Below are 6517 nucleotides of genomic sequence, written 5' to 3'. Positions count from 1 at the left end.
GTTTTAGCTGCCAAGTGTTGTTTTTCTGTGTGATTAATGCAACTAATTGTAATTCTTCATGGAAAAATTTTTAAAAACTTACTTGCAAAGATATGCATGGATGCTCAGTTGCTTCAGTTGTGTTCAACTCTTCGTGACCCTGTGGACAACAATCCACTAGGCTCCTCTGTCCATGAGATTCTCCAGGCAAGAATACTAGAGTGAGTTGCCATGCATACCTCCAAGGGATCTGCTTGAAAAGATACATGTCATTTAAAAAAACTATTAAGGAATAAGACATTCCCCATTAAATGAGTGGAAACTTCCAAATATTGCTCATCCAAGTTCAGGGAAAAAAATTAGGAAAATGACAAAAATAGAAAAACAAAGAAAGAGGAAATGTCCATCTTTCATACAACAGACAGAAGAGAAAACTTATTCAATGAGTTACTTAAACTGTATGGACAATTCTAAAAGCAATGGAAAGACCAGCAATAAATATAAGGAATAAATGTCCTTTAACAATCTGATCAAGAATCAAAATTTTCTGCCTCTAATGATTAGAGCTGTACAACAAACAATACTTCTTCAGCACCAGGACAACGGGTCCTTTTACAGCTCCCATCACAAAGAATCTTCTTAGGAGACATCTTTGTGTTTCTAGTCCACAAAGAACTGACTCATTGGGAAAGACCCTGATGCTGGGAAAGATTGAAGGCAGGAAGAGAAGGGGACAACAGAAGAGGAGATGGTTGGATAGCATCACCAACTTAATGGACATGAGTTCGAGCAACCTCTGAGGGTTGGTAATGAAGAGGGAAGCCTAGCTTGCTGCAGTCTATGGGGTTGCAAAGAGTTGGGTTTCAGTGAGTGACTGAACTGAATTAATCCTAAAGAATCTTCTTCAGTTCAGTTCAGTTCAGTCGCTCAATCATGTCTGACTGCTTGTGACCCCATGAACCGCAGCACGCCAGGCCTCCCTGTCCATCACCAACTCCCAGAATCCACACAAACCCATGTCCATTCAGTCGGTAATGCCATCCAACCATCTCATCCTCTGTTGTCCCCTTCTCCTCCTGCCATCAATCTTTCCTAGGATCAGGGTCTTTTCAAATCAGTCAACTCTTCACATCAGGTGGCCAAAGTACTGGAGTTTCAGCTACATCAGTTCTACCAATGCTACATCAGTTCTACCAATGAACATCCAGGACTGAACTCCATTAGGATGTACTGGTTGGATCTCCTTGCAGTCCAAATGACTCCTCAAGAGTCTTCTCCAACACCACAGTTCAAAAGCATCAATTCTTTGGTGCTCAGCGTTCTTTATAGCCCAACTCTCACATCCATACATGACCACTGGAAAAACCATAGCCTTGACTAGATGGACCTTGTTGACAAAGTAATGTCTCTGCTTTTTAATATGCTGTCTAGGTTAGTCATAACTTTTATTCCAAGGAGTAAGCGTTTTTTAATTTCATGGCTGCAGTCACCATCTGCAGTAATTTTGGAGCCCAGAAAATTAAAGTCAGCCACTGTTTCCACTGTTTCCCCATCTACTTGCCACAAAGTTATGGGACAGGATGCCATGATCTTTGTTTTCTGAACGTTGAGCTTTAAGTCAGCTTTTTCATTCTCCTCTTTCACCTTCATCAAGAATCTCTTTAGTTCTTCTTCACTTTCTATCATAAGGGTGGTGTCATCTGCATATCTGAGGTTATTAATATTTCTCCCAGCAATCTTGATTCCAGCTTGTGCTTCCTCCAGCCCAGCGTTTCTCATGATGTACTCTGCATATAAGTTAAATAAGCAGGGTGACAATATACAGCCTTGACGTACTCTGTTTCCTATTTGAAACCAGTCTGTTGTTCCATGTCCAGTTCTAATTGTTCCATCCTGACCTGCATACAGGTTTCTCAAGAGGCAGGTCAGGTGGTCTGGTATTCCCATCTCTTGAAGAATTTTCCACAGTTTATTGTGATCCACACAGTCAAAGGCTTTGGCATAGTCAATAAGGCAGAAATAGATGTTTTTCTGGAACTCTCTTGCTTTTTCAATGATCCAGCAGATGTTGGCAATTTGATCTCTAGTTCCTCTGCCTTTTCTAAAACCAGCTTGAACGTCTGGAATTTCACAGTTCACATATTGCTGAAGCCTGGCTTGGAGAATTTTGAGCATTACTTTACTAGCATGTGAGATGAGCACAATTGTGCAGTAGTTTGAGCATTCTTGGGGATTGCCTTTCTTTGGAATTGGAATGAAAACTGACATTTTTCAGTCCTGTGGCCACCGCTGAGTTTTCCAAATTTCCTGACATGTTGAGTGCAGCAGTTTCACAGCATCATCTTCCAGGATTTGAAGTAGCTCTACTGGAATTCCATCACTTCCACTAGCTCTTTTTGTAGTGATGCTTCCGAAGGCCCACTTGACTTCACATTCCAGGTTGTATGGCTCTAGGTGAGTGATCACACCATCGTGATTAAATGGGTCATGAAGATCATTTTTTGTAGTTCTTCTGTGTATTCTTAGGACTTCTCTGGTGGCTCAGATGGTAAAGCCTCTGTCTACAATGCGAGAGACCCGGCTTCGATCCCTGGGTTGGGAAGATCCCCTGGAAAAGGAAATGGCAATCCACTCCAGTACTTTTGCCTGTAAAATCCCATGGACAGAGGAGCCTCGTAGACTACAGCCCATGGGGTTGGAAAGAGTCAGACACAACTGAGCAACTTCACTTCACTCACTTTCTGTGTATTCTTGCCACCTCTTCTTAATCTCTTCTGCTTCTGTTAGGTCAATACCATTTCTGTCCTTTATTGAGCCCATCTTTGCATGAAATGTTCCCTTATTATCTCTAATTATCTTGAAGAAATATCTAGACTTTCCCATTCTATTGCTTTTCTCTATTTCTTTGCACTGATCACTGAGGAAGGCTTTCTTATCTCTCCTTGCTATTCTTTGGAACTCTGCATTCAAATGTGTATATCTTTCCTTTTCTCCTTCACTTTCTGCTTCTCTTCTTTTCACAGCTATTTGTAAGGCCTCCTCAGACAACCATTTGCTTTTTTGCATTTCTTTTTCTTGGGGATGGTCTTGATTCCTGTCTCCTGTACAATGTCATGAACCTCCATCCACAGTTCATCAGCCACTCTGTCTGTCAGATCTAGTCCCTTAAATCTATTTCTCACTTCCACTGTATATTTGATTTAGGTCATACCTGAATGGTCTAGTGGTTTTCCCTACTTCAGTTTCAATCTGAATTTGGTAATAAGGAGTCCATGATCTGAGCCACAGTCAGCTCCTGGTCTTGGTTTTGCTGACTGTACAGAGCTTCTCCATCTTAGGCTGCAAAGAATATAATCAATCTGATTTCGGTGTTGACCATCTGGTGATGTCCATGTGTAGAGTCTTCTCTTGTGTTGTTGGAAGAAGGTGTTTGCTACGACCAGTGCATTCTCTTGGCAAAGCTCTATTAGCCTTTGCACTGCTTCATTCAGTACTCCAAGGCCAAATTTTCCTGTTACTCCAGGTGTTTCTTGACTTCCTACTTTTGCATTCCAGTCCCCTATAATGAAAAGGACACCTTTTTTGAGTGTTAGTTCTAAAAGGTCTTGTAGGTCTTCATAGAACCATTCAACTTCAGCTTCTTCAGTGTTACTTGTCAGGGAATAGACTTAGATTACCATGATACTGAATGATATGCCTTTGAAACAATCAAAGATCATTCTGTCATTTTTGAGATTGCATCCAAGAACTGCATTTTGGACTCTTTCATTGACCATGATGGCTACTCCATTTCTTCTAAGGGATTCCTGCCCACAGTAGTAGATATATGTTCATCTGAGTTAAATTCACCTATTCCAGTCCATCTTAGTTCGCTGATTTCTAAAATGATGATGTTCGCTTTTTTTTTTTTTTTTCGGTCGGAACCACCATCTTCCAGGCAAGTCATATGAAAAGGATTGTTGGGAGTCACTTCCTTTGAAGATATGGTAACACTGAGAGATTGATTTAGTGATTCGCCAAGATGACCAACACAAAGGGAAAGAGGCGGGGCACCCACTACATGTTCCCCAGGCCTTTCAGAAAACATGGAGTTGTTCCTTTGGCCACATACATGTGAATCTACATGAAGGGTGATATTGTAGATATCAAGGGAATGGGTACTGTTCAAAAAGGAATGCCCCTCAAATATTACCATGGCAAAACTGGGAGAGTCTATAATGTTACCCAGCATGCTGTTGGCATCATTGTAAACTAACAAGTTAAGGGCAAGATCCTTGCCAAGAGAATTAATATGTGTATGGAACATATTAAGCACTCTAAAAGCCGAGATAGTTTCCTGAAACGTGTGAAGGAAAATGATCAGAAAAAGAAGGAAGCCAAAGAGAAAGGGACTTGGGTTCAGCTGAAGCGCCAGCCTGCTCCACCTAAAGAAGCACACTTTGTGAGGACCAATGGAAAGGAACCCAAACTGTTGGAGCCCATCCCCTATGAATTCATGGCCTGATGGGTGTAAAAATAAAGACCTGGACTGTACAAATGTTTCTCTTAATTGAGTAGAAGTGTTGTGTCCAAATTCAGTGGGTAATGTCTTTTCAAATTTAGTGTTTTTTCTTCCTGAAAGGTGTAAGATAGTCTGTTGTTTGGTATGCTCCATTTTTCAATAAACTGCCAGATATTATTTATAAAGTAAAAAATAAAATAAAATGTTGATGTTCACTCTTGCCATCTCCTGTTTGACCACTTCCTATTTGCCTTGATTCATGGACTTAACATTGCCGGGAGCCAGCGTGAGGAACTCCACCCGTGACAAGGTCATGCGGCAGAGCTCTGACGGCAAGGCTAATCAGACCTCAGGTTTTCCCCCTGGAATTTCCTGAGCATCCATCCCCCCAAAAATAAGAATCTGCCTGCTTTTCCATTCTTCTAATATTCTCTGGAAAAAGTCAACTCAGGGCTTTACTTTTCTGCATTTGAAAAGGATGTTTCAGTTAAACCCCCTCTGATAGCTCTCTAGTTTGCCTAACAGGTTCCCCGGACCTCTTACAGCTTGTGAATTGCTTGCAGCCCTCAACCGCGAGAGACACAAAGCTTGAAAGCATCTTAAAGATAAAGAGCCTTTTCTAAAGAGCTAAAAATCATATGGGTGACGGTTTTCACTGTTGACTCAATGATTGCCGCCAGACCTCCATATTCTTTATCTTTTAGGCACCTGGGAGGATGTTAATCAATGTAAATGGGATATGGAAAAAGATATATAATAGTTTTGATGTTAGCAACACTAGACTTTTGAGTTAATTACTTTTCTCTTTGTTATATATCACTGCACTTCTCTTGTGTCCTTGCTATGTAAGAATGTAACTTTATTTAGTGCTTTCTGAGAATGGCACCAGACTTTGGGAAGATCAACACAAATAAGTCTTCTGGTTGACAAACCCTTATCAGAAAAAAGGCTGTAAAATACTAATTGGCCCTTTTTGCCAGAAGATGATGTAAATCACCTAAGACTTGTGTATACATTTAGGTATGCAGAGAGAAAAGCCTGGTTTTGATAAGAGTCTGGACTGCTAACGCTGCATAACTTTGTGTTACCCATTGATCTCCATGTTTTATCAAAAGTATAAAAGGCCCTCTGAACAATAGAGGACGGAGGCAGTCACTGGACTGGTTTCCCCCGTGTCTCCTCTTTACTCTAATTTCAGGCTGAATTCCCATCTGGAGTGGGGTGGCTCACTAAGTCTACTTACTTGCCCTGGCTTTTAAGACCCGCGCGAAAGGAAGCCTAAGGAGGGACACCCTTAGATATTCAAGTGGGCGCTGGTGGCCCAACGTAGATAATGCAAGCTCCTTGTCTGGAACTTTATTGGCCTTCCCCGTAAGCCAAGTTATTCAGCCTTCCTCTCCACTTAATTTTCCTACGACACTATTTCTTCCTAATCTAATCTTATATTAATAAATAAATAACTTTTCCTCGCCAACGCTGTCCCCACTTCAAATTCCCTGGATCCACTGGGCTGGACCCTGGCATAACATTCCAGGTTTCTATGCAATATTGCTCTTTACAGCATCAAACCTTGCTTCTATCACTAGTCCCATCCACAACTGGGCATTGTTTTTGCTTTGGCTGCATCCCTTCATTCTTTCTGGAGTTATTTCTCCACTGATCACCAGTAGTATATTGGGCACCTACCAACCTGGGGAGTTCATCTTTCAGTGTCCTATCTTTTTCCCTTTTCATACTGTTCATGGGGTTCTCAAGGCAAGAATACTGAAGTGGTTTGCCATTCCCTTCTCCAGTGAACCACAGTCTGTCAGACCTCTCCACCATGACCCATCCATCTTGGGTGGCCCCACATGGCATGGCTTAGTTTCATTGAGTTAGACAAGGTCTATGTGATCAGACTGGCCAGTTGTCTGTGATTGTGGTTTCTGTCTGTCTGCCCTCGGATGCCCTCTCTCAGTGCCTACCTAATTGGGTTTCTCTTACCTTGGATGTAGGGAATCTCTTCATAGCTGTTCCAGCAAAGCACAGCCACCTCCC

The 6517-nt window shown here is 41.7% G+C and overlaps 1 pseudogene; it reads left to right on the top strand.

The window, feature by feature from the left end:
- The first annotated feature begins 3879 nt into the window (after positions 1-3879).
- Positions 3880-4528, top strand: LOC120864374 (annotated as a pseudogene).
- Positions 4529-6517: the final 1989 nt, after the last annotated feature.

This window comes from Oryx dammah, unplaced genomic scaffold (genome assembly GCF_014754425.2).
Source record: "Oryx dammah isolate SB20612 unplaced genomic scaffold, SCBI_Odam_1.1 HiC_scaffold_5, whole genome shotgun sequence".
Taxonomy (NCBI): domain Eukaryota; kingdom Metazoa; phylum Chordata; class Mammalia; order Artiodactyla; family Bovidae; genus Oryx; species Oryx dammah.
This window is presented reverse-complemented; position numbering and strand designations above follow the sequence as displayed.